The sequence below is a fragment of the Protopterus annectens genome, chromosome 17.part0 (genome assembly GCF_019279795.1).
Source record: "Protopterus annectens isolate FY-2018-M chromosome 17.part0, PAN1.0, whole genome shotgun sequence".
Taxonomy (NCBI): domain Eukaryota; kingdom Metazoa; phylum Chordata; order Ceratodontiformes; family Protopteridae; genus Protopterus; species Protopterus annectens.
The window spans coordinates 685,084,178-685,109,734 of record NC_056751.1 but is presented as its reverse complement, the minus strand read 5'-3'; positions in this window follow the sequence as shown (position 1 = coordinate 685,109,734).

Here is a 25,557-nt window from a genome sequence, read left to right as displayed (position 1 = left end):
TAGGGTTCTGGGTACTTTGATGTGAAGTAATGATGTGTCTAACAAATATGGGTAATTTCCCTGCAGTTTCTCAAGGATCTGAAGGCTTAATAGGTGCTAAATCCTGGTATACAGGGAGTGCTGTTATTGCAAAGAAATTGTATCCAAATAACTGTACAGATACTAACGTGCATGTTACATACATATAATGTCCTATATGAATGTCCCATATTTGATTATTAGCTTTTTTTTGCAGATTTATATACCCCGGCATGTGCTATTCGTACAGATACTAAGGCTATAGCAGGTATGTTACACATACTCATTATATATTATAATATCTACATTTTGAGTGCACATATAAATGGGTGAGCAACTATGTTGAATATGACTAAAGGACCTTCAGGGTGTCACATCTGCCTCTGAAGCAGAACTTCTGATTAAATTCTTATTCACTGTACATTCCATTGTACATTTACTACTAAGATATATGATTCATGTATGGTTTCTGCGGCTTTTAGTAAAGTGGTGGCTGGATTGCATGCTGGCCTCAGTTCATTGTCTGGTGCCAGTGATGTTGACCACAGGAATAAATCAATTAGTTATGTTGTATGTTGGCTTATAGGTTCATAACATGTTATTATGCAAGCACCCGACACAGCCATATTGAGCCCAGTCATGCAACTTAGAGAGTCTGATAGGTAGATTTGTCACTCTGACCAATGAGAGCCATACTGTTTGGCTGAGGAGTAAATTTGTGGGTAGCTTGCTAAATAAGGCAGAATTTGAAGGAAGACAATATAAAATATTGATTGACCTACAAGGGGAGCTTGATCCATAAGCAAGAGATACTTTGAGTGAGGAATGTATCTCTCTAAGAAGTTTTGTTTATCTTGCAAAGACGACTGAGTCCTTTGGAGTGAGTATTTTTTTTTATTGTTATTGGCAGCAATTCTGGCGTGAAGGAGGTCTGCTAGAACAGGATCTTTCATAGCTCAGGGGGTGAGATAGAAATCAGAACATAGGAGTCAGTATAAGGCAGAGAAAAGTGAGAGATTTTAGCCTCTACTGGTAACTAAGAAATCTTAGTCCTTTGAGATTTTTGGTTAGAAAACATTGCATTCCTGCTTACTGTCAACATTTTGCAATATCAGAAAGTTTGAAGAGCTAGGGAATTACTATTCTTTGTCTTTATAATGATTTTTAGACAGATGTTAGACTCTGCTTAGTTGAGACATATGTTTATAAGGAAAAATGGACTCAATTACTCATATTGGACTACACATTCCTGGAAACTCAACTGAAATGTTCCCAAATTACTTGTGAATTTAAATGAAACTACCTGATTAATAAGCATAATTTACTTTAACAACCTGAATCCATAAGCTTTCTGCTCTATATATGCTACATTGTATATGTCACTTGAATATGACAGTCTCTAGAGCACACGAAAAAATACATATTATCTTTGCAACATGCTATATTTGCACTAACCATACATTCTAAACTAACTTAATTGGCAAATGACAAATTATTTATTTGAAACATCAGTCTAAATATTAATTGTGTTCTTGAAATATTGTTGCCGTTTTGACTAAACAAAACCTGAACTGAAAAAGGAATTATTTGAAGAAGTGAAGTATTGTACAGATTTCAAAGACAGCTATTGACAATACAAGTAGAAATGTATACATACAAGGAAAAATTGAAATGCTTTATAATTTTAGTTAAAATAGCTTATTGTTAACTTTTTGCTTTATCAGAAAATTTAAAGAGCTAGGAAATTATTTCTAATTTGTCTTTATAATGTTTACTAAAGTGATGTTAGTCACTGACTTGTTTAATGGATTGTGAGTCATGTACAAGACGGACTACTGAATGTTATTTCTGTTTACCTATGTTTGCTGAATTTCTTTTATTAGTACTGATTTAAAACAAGGGAAAGAAAGGGAAGGAAATCTCTGTTTTTGGTCAAGGGAGGAGAGGCTTAAGAGTATTCTAACTGCCCTGAGAACTCTCTAAGATGCTCTAAATACTATTTGATTAATACTTACCTAAGGTAAGTCTTGATTACCATATAGGTACCTTCACATTCATTCTAGGCCTGATGTGATTACCCATTCTGGAAGCAGGAGGTGCCCTATGCACGATGGGAATTGTCAGAGTGATCATAGTTCATTCTTAGACCCTGCTTTGTAAATCTATAAATATGTAAAAGCACTGCATACTAGAATATAGGGCGCCTCTACCCAGAGTCAGGATACCACTGATAAGCCATATCTTTTCATAAGTGTAAGTTGAAGTTGGTGAGCTGAAGAGTGGGAAAGTAAAGGAAGACAGTACACCTACAGTAAATTCATATTTCATTGGTAATCACTCATTGTCGCCTGTAGAGTCCTTTTAGTCAAATTATTTTAGTAATAATCTATTTGTTGTTGGCTTAATTAGTGTATGCTCATCTGTTGCATTTAATTTATCCAAAATGACATATCTGACATGTTTGGGATCTCTTAAAGGTAACTAAATATTGGATATTTTCTAAGTCAACATAATAATTGTTTACACTACTAACATTCCATCCTGATATATAAAATAATATAGAACAATAATAGAATAATATAGAATTTCATATCTCTTTTAAGAACTGCAGTGGTGGTGCTGCGGTAGCGTTGTCGCCTCACAGTAAGACATTGTCCTGTTCGATTCTCAGCTAAAGCGTCTTCTGTGTGGAGACATGTGTGAATGGGCGTACCTTCATTGAAGGTTGTGCATCAGAGCTGGCAACTCAGTACGTAAAAATCTACTGCCAATCATTAGCGGACTAGAGTTCCGCTGTGGTGACCCCTAACCGGGAAAAGCCGAAAGAAGATATCTCTTTTAAGAAAATTCTCCATATAATAATTTAACATATGGAGCTGAGTTGATATTGTTGGTTAAAGGTATGAGTGATAATCCAATAGATCTATCTTTATCTATTGGATTAGAAATGACTTTCATTCCATGTTTAATGGGAAATTTATATTTACTTGCATTTGATACTTTAGAATTAATGTTTTATAGAAGTACTTTTTTAAAGCCTGACCAGAATTTTACCCTACTTATATTTAAAGAAGAAAGAAGATTAAATTACACTCCCAAGTTTACACACATAAAAATAACATCCAATGTTAACAAAGAATATGGTATAACTACTATAATAAAAATAAAAAAAACATAAGTAAAAAGTTTCTTCCAACAATAACTTGAAATGGATTTAACATTCTTATCATTAAATACTAATGGCTTAAATAATGCAAATAAAAGATCAAACTTACTAAAATATTTAAATCTAAATAAGGCACAAGTAGTATTTATCCAGGAAACACATTTTAAGACTAATGATAGCTTTATTTGGAGCCCTAAGGACTATACAGTCTTAGCTCAATCCTCCTATAGAACAAAGACAAAAGGAGTATCAATTCTCTGGAAGAAAAACATAATCACTCCAAAAGTTATTTATAAATATGAAGACAAAGAAGGTCTACTAGCATTTGTTATAATTAAATTTAATAACAGAATATGGACCTTAGCTAATCTATATTGGTTCCCAGGAATTGGAGCAGGAATGGTTAAAAAACACCTAGATTTTATTTGCAACAATTATAAAGGAAATCTTATACTGGGAGGAGACTTTAATTGTACCTTAGAAGCTTCTGAAACTACCAAGAAGTCTTTTCGCATAGCAACTATTTCAAAATCCTTAAAAAAATGGATTGATTCATTTCATTTAATAGACACTTTTAAAGTAAAAGATGATAAAGCATTATTTTCCCATAAAGACCATAGATTTGGGACACAAACCAGAATAAACAAATTTTTCATAGTTCAAGATTTACAAACAAAAATCCTTAACTTCTCAATAGTTCCATGCCCCTTCTCAGATCACGACTCTCTGATAATGAAGCTCCAAATAGAGTTTAAACCTTTAATCTTCTCAACTAGAATGTCATCATATATCATGGAAATTAAAGAATTCAGACCCTGGAATTTGTCAGAACTACAATTATTTCTTGAAATAAATAATACAACAGAAATCAGTAGAGTCATGGTTTGGGACTCATTAAAAGTGTATTTATTTGGTAAGACCCTTAGCTAGTACAAAAACAAAGTTAGAGAGTGGGAATCTGAATAATTAGACTTGCAAACCAGACTCTTGACAGCAAAATCTAAAAAAAAATCAGAATTGTCCAGAAGTCAAAAAAGAAATAGAGGAATTAAATAAAAAATATATAATGAAATTCTAACACACAAAACTTGTCTAATCTTGGAAAAATTTAAAATAAACTCATTAGCCACCTCCCCCAGATATCTACATAACTTATCTACAAGAATTAAAATACAATCTAAAGCAAATAACATTAGTAGTATATATCATGAAAAGAAAGGGAAAAAGTATCAGATATAGGAGACATCCTTGAAGCATTTTGGTTCCATTATATGGAACACTTCAAAAAAGAAGATTTAGATACCAACCAAATAAACTTAGATACAAACCTTATCAATATAAAAAAATTCCCAAAAACTTAAAACTAGACCTACAAAAACCTATATCCTACAAAGAAATTGTTGACAAGATAAAATAAAGTAAATCTAACAAAGCTCCAGGGATAGATGGTATAATTACAGAAATTTATAAACTCTTCCATTCAACAGTAATCTCCCTTTTTCATAAAACTTTGCTAGAAGTCCAGTCAGAAGCAAAAATACCACCCTCATGGAAATATTCTCTCATAACACCAATTCTAAAAGATAATAAACCATCAGACCTTTGCACCTCATACAGACCTATATCATTACTGAATAATGATTACAAAATATTCATGTCAATCCTAGCTAACAGAATGAAAATCCCACTTTCAAAGACAATTAATAATGACCAAACTGGATTTTTATATAACAGGCACACACATGATAATATTAAAAGGATACTTACTCTTATAGCTTATGTGAATAAAGAAGATAGAGAAACACTTATTATCAGATTAGACATAGAAAAAGCTTTTGATTCCCTCAACTGGGAATATCTATTTAAAACTTTAGCATTATTTGAATTTCCTCCTCCCTTCATCTTATTACTAAAAAACATATATATTAATAACTTAGTCTACATTAAATTAGGTCCTTTCACCTCAGACTCTATCCATATAACAAAAGGTACTAAACAAGGATACCCCTTTCTCCTATTTTATTTGCTTTGGCTATAGAAATACTTGCAGAAATAATACGCAATAATCCAAGAATAAAAGGAATAGAAGTCTTTGACCAGTGCATATCTAAAATAATGCGTTTTACTGATATTTTATTAACCCTATCAATCTCCAGAGAGTCGTTAGGAGAGCTAGAAGAAGTAATGGAGAAATTTTATAAGATTTCAGGTCTACACTTTAATAGATCAAAATCAAAATTTCTATTTTTAAATAAGAAAAAAGACCTACAAGTTACAGATAAATCCATCATAGGAAAACACGAACTTATGCTAAATTATTTAGGAATAGTGTTATGCAAAAATATAAACGAAACAATATTAATAAATTATAAAAAACATTATTGAAACAATAAAAATATATTTAGAAAAGTGTAACAAAACTATATTAACTTTTGAAGACAGATTGCAATGAATAAAAATGGTCTTATTGCCAAAAATACTATATGTAGCATTAGCAATACTGTTAATTCCTGAAAGATACATTCTTAAAGAAATAAACTCATGTTTAATAAAATGTTTATGGTATCCCAAAAAGAATAGAGTAGCTCTAACTCATCACATTAGACCCTGGAAACAAGGAGGATTGAACTTCCCAGAAAGAGAAATATATATAAAAGCATCTGTGCTTAAAACTACAATAGACTGGATAAACCCAAATTATTTTGCCAACTGGAAAGAATTAACAATGGTTATATTAACAAATGAAGTTAATCTGTTAAAAACATTTTAATAGTAGACAAATCAAACAAACTCTGGTACATACTATGCATAAGTATACAATATGATATAACAAAACCTTCTAAAACAACACTGATTAATCATTACATCAATGCAAACATAGATCTAAAACTTTGGTTTGACCTTTTCACCCCATTTACCATCACTAAGAACTTTCCTCACAAAATATATAGGGAAATTATAACCTCCTGGGAATAACATGGATTCTTATGCTGGTTTCAATGTGTAAATAAACTACATGTTTTAGATATACATATGATAAAAACTGCTTATAATATTCCAACACAGGACTGGTTAACCTTATAAAGCATTCTAATGTACACTCAAGATTTATGCAGATTAATTAATAATTCCTCATTTAAAGATATTCCAAATCTAATAAGTTTTCTGTATGACTTTATATATAATAGTTGTGGAAAGAAAAAATCCATTTCAAATCTCTATAAAGAGTTAATAACATATAAAACAATTCCCAAACCATCATACTGGCAGTTCTTAACAAAAGGTCAGTCATTGCAGTTAACAGAAGAAATTAAAACTAACATCTTACTATCAGTTAATTACACCTCTAACACACAGTACTGGAAAATATTTAACTGGAAATACTTACATAGAGCATTTTTAACACCAGATAGAATTTAAAAAAAATCAGTACTACTAAAAATGTTTTTTGCTGGAGGTGTGAAAAGTCAAATAAAGTAGACTGGATTCATATTTTTTATGAATATAATAAAATTAAATCATATTGGAATAGAATCAATCATTTTTTACAAGCTTTATTTAATGAATCCTTTACCTTAACTAAAATATTGATAATACTAAATTTAAATGAAGGTCCCTACCTGAATAAGACAAATATATATTTGTTATGGACAATACTTGCTATATCTAGGAAATACGTAACCAGAAGGTGGAATTCAAATACACCCCCGACCTTGGAAGAATTCTATACTTTACTGAAGACAACTGCATTTTTGGAAATAAAAATCAAAGAACTACAAATCTATCCCAGGCCATTGGTAAATAATCCTTGGAAGAAAGTTATATCTTTGTTGGACACTCTGCAATAATCAATATTGTATCTCTGATAACTGATCTATTAATTCTATATATTTAATAACATACAGTGTATATAATTGAAAGTTAGGCTATTGTAAATATTGTTTATAGTTGTTTAAAATGATATTTAAAAATATTATATAAATGTTATTTTAATTGAAAATAAAAAAATATTTGAGAAAAAAAACATTGCATTCCTTCTAGACTAGAAAAGTGTTTGGGGTGCACTTTTTCATATGCTGCTTTGTATTCTATGACTGGCCCAATGACTGAGGGACAGAGGAGATTATGACATCCTTAGATCTGGACAATATACCCTTGGTAATAAACTGGACAAGATATAAGGATTTCCTAACTATAACTGATGCATGATGATTGACAGCTAGTTCACTGTTGATGAGGATGCCTGGCTCTCTAACGACTGTGTGCATCTTAAACAAGGTTGTGCTTATGTAGTAACCAGTTGGATAGACTTGTTTCTCAAAGACCACTGCACTACATTCCTTGGCATTAAGTTTCAGGCCATGGTTGGTACAGCAAGTCTAATGAGCTCCTCTTGAAGGATTTGATATCTGTGGGGGAATCAGTGACAGCAGTCAACTTATAGTCATTTGCAAACTCAGTTAGCTACAAACTTCTGACATCTGCTTTCACATTGCAGAAATAAATGTCAAAACTGAAGGGACTCGGGACAGAGCCCTGAAGCACACCACTAGATGTTTTTTAGATGAGAAAGTACCTCCAACTCTTACTGTCTACATTTGATTGGAAAGAAAACTTGCAACCCAAGGGTGACATAGATAAGGTTATGTCTAGACTGCTGAATTTGTCAATAATACCTACATTAGGAATCATATCAAAGGATTAAACACGATCCTGATAAGCATCATGGACAGAATACTCTTTGTTGATGTTGTATCGTACATATTCAAAAAATAACCAGATTAAAGAGACAGGACCAATATTTAACTAAACCAAATTGATCAAGGGTTTGTAGGTCACCAATGTCATTGTTTCTAGCAATGGCAAGCATATCTTCCATAATTTTGCAGATGCTGCTGGTGAGACTAATAGGATGATAGATGACAGAGAATGTGGCAGAGCCATCCTTGTTGAGTGGCACCACAATGACCATTCTTCAGAAATCAGATACATACCCTGTGGAGAGACTAAGGGTGGTATTCATAGTCATGTTGTGAATGTATAAAGGCTAGCCACACTATCTGAGAATGAGCACAGCAAAGCTGTTTTATAGAAGCCACGTATGCAAATGCATGATGGTCATGAATGAGCAGAAGAATAAATGAAGTCAAAACGAGATGCAAATCAAAACTTAAGTAAAATGGCATAGGATAATGAAACAACCCCTTCCTACATGTAGTTCCTAGTCAGACTTTCTCACTTTTCTGCGCAGCTCACAGATTTGTTATGAAAGACAGACTTGTGCCTTTTCCATCTACTTTGCAATGCATATGCTGATGCTGTCACTTGCTGCTACCCTTGGTATGTGTCAGTGTGAGTTGAGAAGTTTGTCTTGTTCGAGCAAAACTTCTTGCATTCAGCAGAACTCTCCAGCCAAGAAGGTGGAGATATATGCAGAGAATTATTTATTATAAATTTGATGATCAGGAGAGACTTGATAGCTTTATTGTGGGCAGAGATATTGTAAGGGTTTTAGTGAGTATGTATTGCCCCCATAGGGGCACAGGGGGGATGCAAGGACTTCCTATCCCAGTGGATACTGAGTTGTGTATAGCCTTCACTGTAATTCCATGGGAACCTTTCAGAGACAATCTGGGAACACATTAAGTATCTCAAAGGTTTCTGCTTCGAAGTTCCTGGATGTAATCTTGGCACATCTGGATCAGTAAATCTATTTCCTCTTGTCACCTCAAGCCTGAGCATGGACTATATGTTCCATTTATGGGGTGACAAGTTACCCTGGGATACTTGGTGTGCTAGATTGCACCCATATTGCAAGTAGGGCCTCATCTGGTCCACAGAAGGAATGGTACCACAATTGGAAGGGCTACCATTCCATCAACTGCCAGGTAGTGTGTGACGCATGGGGGTGCATCACCAACATCTCTGCCCAGCATCCTGGCAGTGCACATGATTCCCATATCTGACACAGTAGCTCACTCTAATGCCTCTTCCTTCATGGTACGATGCTCAGTGGTCATCTTGTTGATAAGTGGAATAATATATATTTTTTCTTTTTCATTTAAGTAGTTATTTGTGGTAAAATGCATTGCCAAATACTAAAACACTTTTTCTTTGTTTTGTCTCCCTGCTTTTCCCTCTTTTTTCTTTCAGGTGATGCTGGATATCTACTGGAGCCATGACTCATGAGACCAGTGAGAAATCCAAGTGGGGATGTAGAAGAAAACTTCAATACAGCCCTGTACCAGACCTATATTGTCATCTAGAGAGTCTTTGGCCTCTTGAAAAGGTGTTTTAGGTGCCTAGATGAGTTTAGGAGTGCTCCTCAGTACGACCTAACCTATGCATGAAGGATATTAACTGTATGTTGCATTCTGCATAGCATAATCATGCACCAGTCTGGTGGTGAAGTGACCAATGCTGTCAGAGAAGCCCCCAGTTCCACTCCAAATATGAGTATTGATGACCAGCCGGCAGCATAGTAAGGGACCCCACATGGCAGACTCATGCATGGCATATGGCTGTGCAGGTAAAAAGGTAGAATCTAGTCCTGAACTAAGTACCTTGACATTCAGGTTAGTGTTTCCTTTCTTGTAAAAACATATAACGTATAAATGATGCATGCAGTGATATCTAAGAGCTGTGCTGTGAGGTGCATGGTCAACTGTCACTGTGCAGATATTTCTTCTTATCTTTAAATAATATATATATATATTTTTATTTCAGTGATGTTGTAAGGCAATATATAGAAATAATCACATTTGTAACTGTTTTGCACACTACATTCTAGTGAAGTGGTGCACCTAAGTGTGCATATAGTGATTATTCTGAAGTGGTGCAATTAGTAAAAAGTTACTTTATTATTTAACATGAGCTTATAGCTTGCAAATAAATGAAAATGTAACATATTGATTTTATATTATGCAGTGTTTCCTCAATTTGAACCATGTTGTCTGTTAAGATGTTGCACAACAGATTATTTCATTTTGTCATACATGAGAATTTTTGGTCTCAGACACAAAAATCATTACCATTTATGCAGTAGTGGAGATGAGCAGCGTTTGTTTACCTTGCAGGACACTCATTTTAATCTTGATTTGGTTATTAGTGTTTTCAGGAATAGTTGTGTATTACTACTTTTAAGTTGTAGGTAACTGCCAGCTGTAACAATACTAATGCATAAAGCATTAATGGTGTTAATCACTACAATCTTATGTTTTGGCATACAGTTTTCTCTCCACAGTTTCATGAGGTTTTAAGCGATACCATTACAGGAATGAAATGCATGCATTTGAAAGTGTCCTAAGTCTCCCTTTGTACTTTATTTAATAAGTCATTCCCCTTTGAGTTAAACACTGACATATGTGTGAAGGTCAAATTATAAGCAACAGAAATGTTACATTTGCTTCACTTTAGGTCAAGGCCAAATGTGTTGCACACATCTCTTGAAGACAGGTTAAGTGATGGTACAAGTGATTTCGAAGAGGGGAAGGGACTGCCATGAGAGCTGGATGGTGTGTTGGTCCAGTGTCATGACCAGTTGATGCAGGTGATCTACAGACAATGTTCTGACAGTGTTGCAGTACTAGGAGCTTGAATGAGAGGTTCTGCTAGGTGTAGATATATGCTGATGTGGCCTGCATGAAATCTGTTCTGCTTATTCCTCCCAATAAATTACAATACTTTCTTGAGAACCACTTGTAGTTTCATGCGATCTGCCGCACATGTCTGGGAAGTACTCAATCCACTTCCCCTTCCAAAAGTGACTCATACTAGAGTCTGTAAGTTCTAACTAGTCTAAGAATGGAGGTGGCGTACTTTGCACCATTGTATCATGATATTACGTCCACTCTGTGCTACTTCAGTGTAGTGCTGGAAATTCTCTCTAATGTCCTGAAGCAACTCTGACCATTTCCAGCTGACTCTATGTGGCAGTGGTCTGAGATCTAGCAATGTCACAGCCCATTTGCTGCTCAGAAGTCAATACTTTATGTGTTTCCTGGGATAGCTGTGACAAATTCTTGTGCCTGGCTCAACTCTGGAAAGGTATAATTGTGGACAGTTACCTCTGAATTTCTGATATCATTCTGAAAGTATCCATCTGGGTTTGGAAATACTGGTGTAGAGGTGTACGGGTTTTCTCCCCGTACAAGCTGGACTGCAATGTCAGCATGTGCTTGACTTCATGATGCACTATCACTTCCCACAGAGTTACTAACATGTTGTGGGGTATGAGCTCCTGCCACTGAACTTGGGGATTGGGAGCCACTTTCCTCAGTCTGCCTCATAAATATAACTCTGTTATCATCATCATCTTCATCAGCTGTTCTGCTTCTGATATCCACCAAATTTATTGGTATAATGGAACTGTTTATTTCCACTGTTGACCCTGTAAAAATGAGTTGAAAACATTATCAATTAACAAGTAGCATACAGTACTGAATGTTAAGTAAGGAGTTTGTGGGGACACTTACCGTATACACTGTCTTCATTGTCATTCTGTGTAAATATGGAAGGCTCACCTGTTAATAGCAATTGTCATGTATTAATGTAATCATTCTATGTTAGCATTCAGTTCTGTGTATAAGTATGTTACTATTTTTAAACCAACATTCTTGAGCAGATGTGTGCAGCTGCTGCAGACATTGGTAGCAGCCAGTGTCCACTCCACTTCTGATACTCCAGTGACATCTCTTATGTCCTAGTTATCCCCACAAATGGCGAGGTGGTAGTTCTCTTCTGGTGTTAAAGGGATATATGTTGGAGTACCCCACCCCTGTACTGGCATGGGCAATTGCATTCTACCTTGCATATCTTTTTGCCCTCTTATTGCATTGTGGCTTCTTCCACTGAATTCACTGATGTCCATTAGAGTTGATTGCTGGCTTTTGTCCTCTCAGGATGTTGGTCTCCCCTTTTCCAAAGAGATGTTTGCCATATATCCTAAGAGCAGCCATGAGGATATTGTTTTCTCCATGGCTGAGGTTGTCCTTTCTCTGCAATGAAACAACACAGCAATAAAAGCATACCTGCCATCCTCAGAAAAAAAAGTTAGGGGACACAAATCCCATAATTATATACACACATGCAGGGTTTCAGTGCAGCCAACTAAAGTTCTGATGAAGTAATGTTTGCATTGTCATGAATACATTCACAATACTAAGGAAGGCAGTTTGTTATCAGATCCAACCTTCCCCTACCCACTACCACTTTCCTGTAATCAATACTGTCATTTTTCATTCAGCAGTGACACTTGGATATCTCCCAGTAACTGCATATGTACATTGGGCCAATAAAACCTCCTTGCCACTTCAGTAAATTCACATTTCTACCATGTATGCACAATCTCTAAATGACACCAAAGTAAATGATTTTCTCAGTGATGACATAACTTCCACTGCTGTTGTAACAGTTTTCTATTTACAAATGACAACTTTGCAGTATTCACTAAAACCATTGTACTATGCCCATCACATGAGTAAAACAAAACATTTCTTGAGTTGTGCCTATCACATGAGAAAAGCAAAACACTTCTTGAAGTGAACTCAGTAATCTTACAAAATTTTGAACTGTTTCATATTCATTTGCAAAATTTATATTATTTGTTTCTTACTTTAAAAAAGTCCATGATTTTCTAAGTCATTTACTGCCTAACTCAAGTAATCACAACTTAATAGGTGGTGTTAAACTTATATATGTATGTTAAGGTCATTTATGTGGACCTTTTACATTTATGACAGTAACACATTAATATGTACAGCAACTTATCCACCTAATTAAATCACAGCTGCTTGGGAAGATGGCCTTGGATTCATGTGAATGCAGTGGGAATAGTGGAAAAGTCTGCAGCAGTCATCAGTGGTCCCCAGAATGCCAATGCCACAGGAATTAGTAGATTTAGTCCAACTGAGTTTGCAAACAAACCCATTTTCAGTGGAGATCTGAGGGGAAAAGCCCCAGCAAACACAAGTAAAGATAAAGTGACAACATACAAATATTAAATAACAATCACAAAACAAAATAATTGTAAAAAGAAAAGGTTATTAGCTATTTGCATTGCATTGATAGCAAGCAACCCATTTTTAGTGGAGACCCAAGGGGAAAGAGCCCCAGCAAACATAAGCAAAGATAAGCATACAGGGCAAAACTATTAAAAATAACAATGCAAATACAAAATTAAGGGTCTATATTACATGATCAAATGTTTAGTTAGTCGAATAACTAAACATCGATCACTAAATGTCAAAGACCCAAAACCGAGAATGGCAGTGGTAAGTAGCTTAATGAGCAATGGGCCACCCTGAAATATTCCCCTTTGAATTTCTATCCTTGGGATAATTTGTCCTTTTTTATGGCTTAGTTGCAAAGTGGTCTGCCATTGGTTAATGGTCACTGTAATGTACTTGAGCAATATAGCATGTATATTATACATCTGTAAGCACCACTTTATCCATGAATGTGGGATGCTGTCAAATACGTTTTTGTAGTCTATCCACGCTATCCTTAGATTCTTCCCCTTTTTTACAGTTCTTCATGTGACTTCATTTAACAACAAATGATCCTTTGTTCCATATGCCTTTCTTTTGTTACATTTTTTTTTATTACCATGCTTTAGTTTTCTTCAAAATGACTATAAACTTTGTCGGCATCAGTTCCAGTGTATAGCTTATACATTGTCAGAAGGCAAGTTATTGGCCTATAATTTTTAGGATATCTTGTAGGTTCACTCTTAATGAGGAGTATCTTTTTTCCTGTTCTTAACCAGGTTGGTGTCTGTTTGAGATGTGCATATAAATAGTTCTTACTCAGGGCTAAATCTTCATGTAAAGATGTTAGTAATTTTAGACAGAAGGCAGGTACCGCTTCTAGGCTTGGGGTTTCCATTTAGGAGTTTTTCTTTGTTTTGTTCCAATTTCTCTGACCATTACTTCATCCCATTTCATATCCTGTACATTTGAACTTATTATTCTTTCTTTTACTTCTATCCATTCAGAATCTTTGTTATGTTCCACAGGATCTTCATAGATATTTCCCCAAAATGTGTCTATTTCTTCCTTTTTGGTGGTGTTTCTATTCCTTTTGCCTTGTTTCTCAATTTACTATAAAACTTTCATTAGGTAATCAATGGATTGCTTATTTTGTACTTTTCCTTTACTTTTATCTACATATCGTCTAAGTTTTTCTGCCTGTGCTGATATCTTTAGTTTATTATTTGCAATAGTGTACAGTAGCGCCTTGTCTGTTCTGATACTGCTCATTGCTTTAATCATGCCTATCTTTCCAAGTATTTTTGTTGATTTGTTCCCTCTTCTGTACTCTTCTAACAGTAACAGTTCTTGGCTTAATTGCTTTGGGTTGGGAGGGTGACTTAATGGCTAAGGTGCTTGCCTTACAAACACAAGGTGCAGGGTTTGAGTCTCACAAGGGATAATTGGATAGTCTTAAAAAGGCTCGCAAGGCAGTTAGCTTAGTACTAAACTATGAACCTATTATAGTTTTCTCTGTTCAATACTTCCATGATGACAATTGATTTTTTCCTTTACTTTTCCTTACTGTCCTGTGTTTTTGTGGTAAGACTTTATCTGTTAGTAATTTAGATGCACAATAATGTATGCTATTTACTTCTGTTATATCACATGAATTTCTGTGAACAGTCCTGATTACTATGTTCATTTGTTTTATCAGACTTATAACATTTTGCGTCTTATTGACTTTCTGTAATACATTTCTTTCATTATTTTTAACATGTCTATCCATCTGTATTAAATCAAGCAACTCATCTCTTTGATCATTTCATCTAAATTGAGTGCACACACCTTGTTCTCCAGACATTCTACAGAATGTAAATAAATAAGCCAACAGCTCCGAACACGTCCCAATTTATTGAAGGTAAGCGATTTCGGCTGAACCATCAGCCTTCATCAGACAAAGAATCACCATTCTCAAACAGTATAGATAACAAGATAATTATTTAATTAGCAATTGGCATATTAATAAAACCAATTAAAAGTACCAATTAAAATGCTCAAATAATTCATCTATTGTAAGACCTCCATTTTAGAACACTGGAAATAGAAATGGCCTCATTCAAACCTGGTCTAACAGAAGCATTTTGAATAAATCTGCCACCAGTATTTTCTGGTTTCAAGATAGGCTTTCCATGGACTTCCCCTGGGACCTAACTTCCCCTGTTCCAAAACCAAGAATCCAAATGTATGGCCCTGATTCCTTTCTATATGTTATAAAGTGCATTAGTATTATTTATTTTATTAACTTCATAAAGATGCTCATAAATCCGCTGCTTCATCTTCCGTTCTGTTTTTCCTATATAACAGGAAGAGCAATCAAGGGCCGTAGCTGCATATACTACTCCCGTTGTATTACAATTAAAATGACCAGGTATACGAATGACCATCCCACCCAGAGTACCTACATCACACTCCATAATATTGCTACACCGATTACACATATTGCCCTTCCTCATCTTCCCTTGTGTCTTGCTATCTGGATTTGAGCAAGTGGCACACCAACCTTTTAAATGTGTATCCCTTTTACATATAACGTTGGGCTGTATGCCCAGTACACTACTCAGTTCAACATCCCCTGCAATAAGAGTCCGATTTTTACACATAACATAAAACTATTCTCACTCTCATTGGTATAAGTTGTAATAAAACTCACTTTTTCTCGTGGGAAAACTGGCTCACTCGTATTCAGTTTTGTAGGTATACATTATTTTCCCCATCTTCTATCACCTCATCATAATTAATATCATTTGCCACCTCTATGCCATATTTAAGTAACGGTTTATATTGTCCTTTAATCCTTTTATCCACCACTTCTTGGATTATTGCATCCACTAATTTTTTTGGATACTCTCTATTCAAGAACATTTCTCCTATAAATTTACAGTCATCCTTAAACTCATCTATATTTTTTACCATCTGGCCACACGTACCATCTGGCCTTTTATAACTGCTTCTTTGACATAATAAGGATAGCTACTGGAAAAATGTAGGAACTTATTTGAATACGTTTTCTTCCTAAATATATTAGATTTTAAACAGTTCCACTCATAATCCTTAGAAATTAGTACATCTAAATATGATATCCTATTAGTTCCTATTTCATATGAGAATTCCAAAAATTCAGTAGTCGCATTTAGATATTGTATAAATTCGACTACTACGTCAATGGGACCATCCCACATAAAAAATAAATCATCCAAAATCATGTTTATAACTTAACATGGGACATATATTCAGACTGAAATAAAAATTCCTTTTCCTAGACAGCCATGACCACATTAGCATACAGGGGACCTAAAGGGGACCCCATTGCTACTCCTTTGATTTGTTTAAAATAATGATCATCATAAAAAATATAATTATTGCATAACACAATTTCTAATAAATGTGACAAAGTATTGATTTTTTGTTGACCTACTGGAATAACACCAGTAAAAAACTCAGTAAACCACTCTATACCCACATCTTGTGGAATACTAGTAAGCAAATCTTTCACATCAACAGCGATGAAAATTATGCTTTTAATATTTGTCAAAGTTGTCCACACAATATTACATTTGAAAAGAAAGTCCCAGGAATCATAACACAAATGATCAAGGACATAAAGTTTATCTTTCAACTGCATATCTACTTACTTAGCTATAAAATATGTCTTAGAATGGCCTGCATTCACTATAGGACACAATGGGGGATTATTTAAATCTTTATGTATCTTTGGTGTTCCAGAAATTGTCGCCACCTTAGGATTTTCCACATACATAAAAGAATGAGCCTCGGTGGAAATTTGGCCCTGAGTGAGCATGTCCTCTAAAAAATAATCAGTTCTAGAATATGAAATATTTAATGAATTCAGTGAAGCTTCAACATACGCATCTTCATATAACAATTGTAACATTAATTGCTTGTAATCAAAAACATTCATCACCACCAAGCCTCCAACTTTATCGGGTTGCATAAACTGAAGGTCACCCCCTACTTCTTAAATCATCTAATAATTTTCTCTGATCACAATTTAGATTACCATCAAAGAATGCCATTCTTTGTTGCAACAAATGTCTAATACAATTCACATATTTCTTCAAATAATTTTATTACTGGGTGTAAAGCAGGGTTAAATGTGCTTGGCACATAGGTTCATAGTTTCATAGGTAGGTACTAGGCTATCGGCCCAAGGGCCTACGTAAGCCTAGCCAGCAAGGTACCATAGATTTCGCCACCCAAGAAAGTTATTTTCCTGTGCCACTGTCCAGCAGAGACACAAAAGTAATCCCCGGGGTGTATTTCCTATTTCCCATCCACTCATCAAGACTTTTCTTGAAGCATGCTAATGAAGAACTTTGCTTGACATAGATGGGTAGCTTGTTCCAGAGTATAGGAAGTCTCTGGGACAGGAATCTATCCCTCCAGCATGTCCTGTTTATTGTGTTGACAAGGTTTAGGTCCCTAGAGTGTGTAGCTTGGAGGGATTGGGATTTCTTTAGGTGTAGCATGTCCAACAGCTCTGGGTTTGACATAGCTTTATATGATAGGCAGAGATCACCTCGGAGTAGGAGATATGCTATGGAGTAAAGCTGGAGTTTTTTGAGGCTGTCAGTGTAGGGCATTTGTTTGAGGGCAGTAATCCTCTTTGTGAGGCACTTCTGTGGCCTTTCCAGCTGCTGCAGATGTCTTGTGAGGTACATTCCAAAAGGAGCATTGTACTCTATAATGGGTCTAATGAGTGATGAGTAGAGGGGAACAATGACCTCTTTTTTCCTGGATGAAAACCCTTTTATGATGAGGTGTGCCCCATAGAAGGACTTCCTGACTACTGTGGCGATGTGAGAGACTACTGTCCACCTGGGTCCCAAGGTCTCTTATCATGCATTCAGCGTTAAGTAGATTGCTGCCTATGTGGTAGTTCATGGGTACAGAGTTTTTACCAAAGGGGATGATGCTGCACTTTTTGGCATTGAGCTTGAGGCCATGGCTCTGACACCAGGCATCTGTCTCAGTGAGGCCCTTCTGTAGGATGTCCACATCATTTGGGGACTTGACAATGGCTCCTAGTTTGCAGTCATCTGCGAACTCCATCAGCCACAGGCCTTCTGTGTTAGCCTGTACTTCAGAGAAGTAGATACAAAACAGGAGCGGTCCCATGACAGAACCCTGTGGCACTCCACTTGTCACTGCCTTGAGGTCAGATTTGTAGTGTGCAACTTTTACAGTGTGGGTTCTGTCAGTGAGCCAGTTGGTAACCCATCTTGTGACGTAGGGATTTATACCTAGTTTAGTAAGTTTAGCTATAATTACAGAATGGGGGATGGTGTAGAAAGCCTTGGCGAGGTCAAGATAGGCTGTGTGAACCACCTTACCCTCATCCACGGCTTTGGTGACTGCCTCAAAGAAGTCAATCAGGTTTAGGAGGCATGATCTGCCTTTCACAAACCTGAACTGGGTGGGATCCAGAGTTTGGAGGTTACCAATGTCTTTGTTTATGAGTTCCATGATGATACATTCCATGGCCTTGCAGATCAGGCTCGTCAGGCTAATAGGTCGATAGTTCCCGGGATCAGTGGTGGCTCCCCCTTTGTGGAGTGGGATAACTGTTGCTGTGCGCCATTCAGTGGGCACAAAGCCTGATGCAAGGCTATTATTAAACATGGTGCTTAAGTGGGGAGCCAGTTTGTTCTGAAGTTCGTGTAAAACGCAGCCTGGGATGTTGTCCGGTCCCATGGATGCTGTGTTTTTGGCTTTAGAGAGTGCAGCTTTTACCTACGTAGTAGTGATTACAGGGACCCTGCATTCTTCCTATATAGATATGGGCCCTTTATGGGGTGAGAGGGGGTAAAGTTAGCACTGAACCGATCTGCCAGGATGTTGGCAATATCAGTTGGTTCTGTAATTTTCTTGCCTTTGTGCTGTAACTCAGAGCAGATCTGATATGATCATGGTATGGATTACAATCAAATGCAGGGGCACCTTGAAAATACAAAGCCAAGTTCACTTTCCTAGTGTACAACTTTAAATCAGTTAATAAATCCATTAACTTAGCTTGTCTATTTGGAACAAATGTCAGCCCTTTACTGAAAATATCAGCATGCTCGCAATCAAATTTATATGAACTATAATTATAAATTTTATAGTCTCCAGTACTATTCTGCACTAGTTGGTATGGTATATCAGTTATCCGTTCACGTACCAATTCTGGTGAAATCCCCTCCGTGAATAGGAGTCTGTCCTCTGTTTCTTCTGGTTGTACTTACCTCCTGCTGTATTCTTCCATTTGGAAAAAGTCATTTTCTTGTTGCAGAGTCTTTCCAATCACTGGAGATTGCCCTCGTCTAAACGGAGAGATTGTTGGTTCTCAGATGGCAATCTTCACATAGCAGTGTTGTTCACTCTATCACCAAGAACGCCATCAAACACTTCATCTTCACTATTAGATTGACCACGTGGTGGCTTAGGGTATACTCTGCCATTGGAATAGTCCAACTGGTCTCTCTGCAATTTGTGGGATTTCCTTTTAGTGACAACTTTACTAAAGTTGCCTACTTGAATAAAAATACCATAATACTGGTGTTGGCAGGCATTAAATCCAATGTCTTGCTTAATCTTGTCATCCAGGGCAATTATTTTCTGATTAAGTTCTTCCATCTTTAACAAGTTATGTTTGATTAGGACTTCCAGGAGTTCACACCCCTTCCTAGCAAACATTTGGATCAACTCCTTATGCAACGCACTATTTTCCACTAGACCTGTTAGGTACTTCCAATACCGCAAATCGTTTGGTATTTGTTTGCATTTTATATCAATTTTCTATACTGCCACACCAAATTCTGAAAATCATCCAGCATCTTGCCAAAAGTAGGTACATTCCTACCAAATTGCCCCTTGACAGTATCTGTTTGATTTAACCACTGTTGCAAATCAAGAACAGAATCCATACTACCATTGTTAGAAGTAAAAGCCAGATTTCTGGACGACTACATATGATGATCCTGCTCAGGTGGAATACTGTCCTGGCTCTCATGACTACTATTTCTTTGCCTCCCTGTTTGTTGAGTTAGCGTCCCAAAACCCCCAACAGTATTGCAAGTCAGTTGCTGGATTAACTGAGTTAAGTTAGACACAGATTGTTGTAGTAGCTCAAATTCCATCCTAGATACAATTGGAACCGCATCCTGTGAGCTGCCAGCAGCCATACTCATAAAAAACAACTGATACAACTAATAAAAAAAAAAAAAATAAGCCAACAGCTCTGAACACGTCCCAACTTATTGAAGGTAAGAGCTTTTGGCTGAACCACCAGCCTTCATTAGACAAAAAAAAAATCACCATTCTCAAACAGTATATATAACAAGATAATTATTTAATTAACAATTAACGTATTAATAAAACCAATTAAAAGTACCAATTAAAATGCACAAATAATTAATTTATTATAAGACCTCCATTTTAAAACACTGGAAATAGAAATGGCCTTATTCAAACCTGGTCTAGCAGAAGCATTTCAATAAATCTGCCAGCAGTATTCTCTTAAAAATTTAAAAGGTTGGTGTGCCACTTGCTCAAATCCAAATAGCAAGACACAAGGGAAGATGAGGAAGGGCAATATGTGTAATCAGTGTAGCAATATTATGGAGTGTGATGTAGTTACTCTGGGTGGGATGGTCATTCGTATACCTGGTCATTTTAATTGTAATACAATGGGAGTACTATGTGCAGCTACGTCCCTTGATTGCTCTTCCTATTATATAGGAAAACCAGAACGGAAGATGAAGCAGCGGATTTATGAGCATCTTTATGAAGTTAATAAAATGAGGAATATTAATGCACTTTATAACATATAGAAGGAATCAGGGCCATGCATTTGGATTCTTGGTTTTGGAACAGGGGAAGTTAAGCCCCAGGGGAGGCCCATGGAAAACTTATCTTGAAACCAGAAAATACTGGTGGCAGATTTATTTAAATGCTTCTGTTAGACCAGGTTTGAATGAGACCATTTCTATTTCCAGTGTTCCAAAATGGAGGTATTACAATAGATTAATTATTTGTGCATTTTAATTGGTACTTTTAATTGGTTTTATTAATATGTTAATTGCTAATTAAATAATTATCTTGTTGTCTATACTGTTTGAGAATGGTGATTCTTTGTCTGGTGAAGGCTGGTGGTTCAGCCGAAAGCGCTTACCTTCAATAAATTGGGACATGTTTGGAGCTGTTGGCTTATGTATTTATTTTATTAGTTGTATCAGTTGTTTTTTGTATTCTACAGAATGTTCCAAAACATATTCCTGTGATGTATTATTTTCAGTTTCATCCTGTGTCATCCATTGCTCTTTCATATGGGAACTCACTGGCCTATCACTCCACGACATTGAATGCATCAGAGTTGCCAGTGGTTCCTTCCCTTGCTGTGTAACTCCAACTGAATTTTTTGTATTGGTTTCCAACACACTTGGCACAGTATGAGAATTCAGATATTAATAAGTATTTAAAGAAACATATACTAAACAAAGCAGCAGTAAATGAAATATATTGTATAGTTTTAGTAATTATATCAGAAATGTTAAGGTAAAAAAGGTGAAATACAGATAAATTGTTTTATGCTTTCTCTATCTAGTGGACGAGGAGATTAGTTGTGATAAAGCTCAACACAGTAGGAGACCCACAATATTGGTGATATCTGCTGATAAGCATGAATAAAGTAATAAATATAGTATTTATTCTTTAACTGATTTCATTATACAACTGGAAATATTTATAAAGCATACTAACTGTAGTCCTCTAGTGCTTTCACTGCATTATTATAACCAAAAGATATGTCAATGTATAAATGTAGTATGCTGTCTTAAACTGTTTTATTTGACATATAACTACAAGTGTTTATAAAGATTGGCTTTAGTACGGTATTGCAAACAATTGCAAATCAGGCACAAATATGACTTGTATTATCATTTTTTTACTACAGTAGAAAGCAAAATGCAACCTCCACCAAGACATGATGACAGTACACTCATTCTTCTCAAGTATGCATACGTGCTTTCCATGTCATTGTTCCCATGTTATGCATAAGCACTTCCCATGTCATTGTTAACATGTATGCATAAACACTTCCCATAATATTGCTCCCATACATGCAAAAGCACTTCCCATGTCATTACCATGTAGCATGAACACTTCCTATAACATTGTTCCTATACATGCAAAAATGCTTCCTGTGTCATTAACATGTATGCATAAGTACTTCCTGTATCATTGTTCCCATATATCCAGAAGCACTTCCTATGTCATTAATATGTATGCATAAATACTTTCTATAACAGTGTTGCCATACATGCAAAAGCACGTCCCATGTCATTGTTAACATGCGTACATAAACACTCCCCATAGCATTGTTCCCATGCATGCCAAAACACTTTCCATGTCATTAACATGTATGCATAAACACTTCCTATAACATTGTTCCCATACATGCAAAAGTACTTCCCATGCCATTATTAACATGTATGCAAAAGCACTTCATATGCTATTGTTCCCATATATGCATAAGCACTCTCACTGTCATTGTTCCCATGAATGCATCAGCACTTCCTGTACGTTCTGCTTTTGTTCAATAAAGATTTATAGAAAGGAACTTGTTTTATAATAATAAATTGAATGCTGTCTAACATTATGTGTGAATGTATTGTGTTTTTTTCTCTGCCTCCCCCATTTCTCTCTTTTTATTATTTTAATTGTGCATTCCTTTGTCTTTCTTTTTTTCTTTCTCTGCCATTTCTGTTCATTTTTTCAGATTCAAATCCTGTAGGAGCAGTGTTAAGGAGAGAACTTACCCCTGGATTTAATAAACTCCCTGTAGGAATAGCGTTATTCCTACATGGAGTGAATGGTGTCCATGTCCGCATCTCCTTCTTGGCAGTGCACCTTGCATACTAATAAATGCGCACTACTGAGATGGAGCTGTGTACATGGATACTGAATCAGTGCAGGGGGCATGTTACAGTATTGCTCGCAGATCTGTAACATGCCCCCTGCACTAACAAAGTGCCGTATAGCACTTTACAATAGAAAACAGTGTCCACGGACGCTGAAATGACAAATGTGAAGTGAGTGTAATGCATGTGGTGTATGACAGGTACTGTAACACACTCCCTGCATTGTGAAAGTACTGTACAGCACCTTACAATAACGAAAGTGTCCCCGCACACTTAAGTCATGAATGGGAAGTGAATGTCATGCAGGGGGTGTGTTACTGGTACTGTAACACACCGTCTGCATTGTGAAAGTGCCGCACGACACTTTACAATAAAGAAAGTGTCCTCAGACACTTGATACCTCTCGACCTCTTAGAGCAAGAAATCTAGACAAAGCATTATTAAAAGTGGGACAAAAGCCCAAAAATAAGGACAGTTTTTAAATATTGTTCTTACAAACTTAGAAAGTTGATAGAATGACAGATTTTGCATTAGAATGGATTTTCTGAAGAGGTCTGAAACTCAAATGTCTGTCATTATTTTCTAACTTCGGTCTTTAATGATTTGACACTAATTTGCCAGAGAAACACAATTTCATGACAAACGGTCCAAAATTATGAGGCACAAATCTGGACATCATGCGAAACTCTGTACAGTTGAAAGAATTACATGAGGAATGTGAAGTAATATCATGTAGGGGGTGTGTTACAGTATCTGTAACACACCCCCTGCATTGTAACAGTGCTGTATGGCACTAAAACAAGGAAAAAAGTGTTGTCTGACATTTAATAAGGTGAAGTCTAATAGTTTAATTTTAAATGAATGTCTATTTTTTGTATTACTTTTTCTTTAAAGTTTAAGCATAGCTGAGCAGGTTTGCACAATCTGGCGCTTTGCTCAACAGTGCTTAAATGTAATGAAGAGCTATATAGAAACGTTTAGCTAAAATTTTCCCAGCTGAGTGGTTAGAGTCACTGCTTCATGTGCAGTAGGTGCACAGTTCGAATACCAAGACAGGCTGTTCAGCTTTTACATGGGAAAACAATTTTATATATTTTTTTATTTTATTTAATGATTTGGTAATTAATATTTGTTAACCAGGGCAGTGTAGTTGGTCCAAAATTCCAGTGTCAGTGGAGATATGAGGTGAAAACCCCTATTTAAACACAAGTGTCCCATACAGTACAGTCACACCTCAAGGTAATGTAATGAAAGCACATAGGGGAGGTCATGTAAAGTAAAATATAAACACTTAATAATAATGTATCAGTAATGAGTAATTAATATTCAATTCTGACTTCTTATTTAAATGAAAACTTCTGTTTGCCCTTAGCTCAGTTTTCCTAAGCACTGCTAAGCCAAGCTAAGCAATGCTTAAACAGGACCTGTCTGAGCAATACTTAGCAGTGCTCAGTTCTGTTTAGCTGGTTTGAGTATTGCTAAGAAGTCCCATTCTATGCAGTATTCAGTTCAGCTAAGCAGATTTGTGCACTGCTAAGCACTGCTCAATTCAGCTAAGCAGGTATGTGCACTGCTGAGCTTTACTCAACATTTTGAAAATGGTTCATTGATGGCAAAGGGTGGGAATATGGCCTTATTTAAACCACACAGGCAGGAATACAGGCAGAACGTGTTAGAGTTTGATCCCTGTAGGAACTATGGCATGTGCAGGAGAGGAAATGTGTTTTCAGGTGCAGTGCTGGGGCATCCTTGAGTCCAGGGTCTTGGATGGACTCTTTGTGAAGAACCATGATGGCAGACTGCTGCAGGGCCACTACCATGGCTCAGAATACAAGTCTGAGGCCTGGTATCATCTGGCATGTGAGATTACCAGTGCCACTGGCATCCCCCAAACTGGTGAGCAGGCCCATCATTTTTATGACCTGAAATGGAGGAAGGGGGCACTCTTGGCCCCAGTGGATGCAAGATGCTTGGGCCCAGAATGCTCCAGAAGTTGGTAAGTATATCTATTGGTGATTTATCAAATTATAGCATGAGTATCTGATAGACAGGTATATATAATGGTGTGTTTTCCCCCCCAGCTGCAAAGCAGAGGGCTTGTAACATGGAGACCCATGCCAGATGACTGGTGAGACTACACAGACAGTGTGGTGAGTACAGATATAACTTTCCAAATATATATAGTCCAATAAATATGAAAGTGTAATTGTCTACTGCCATTAGGTATTGTGTGTTCTGAGTGCACTGAATAACTGTGTTGTTAGGCCAACATTCATATAAGTTACCAATGCCAGGTACTGTGTAATACAGATGAAGGCAGCAAACAAGCTACTATTGATGAATGGAAGCCAATACTGTAGTAATACTGTCTAGGAATGAATCTGTTAATAAGATATACTGTGCCTGCTACTGTGAAAGTAATAAC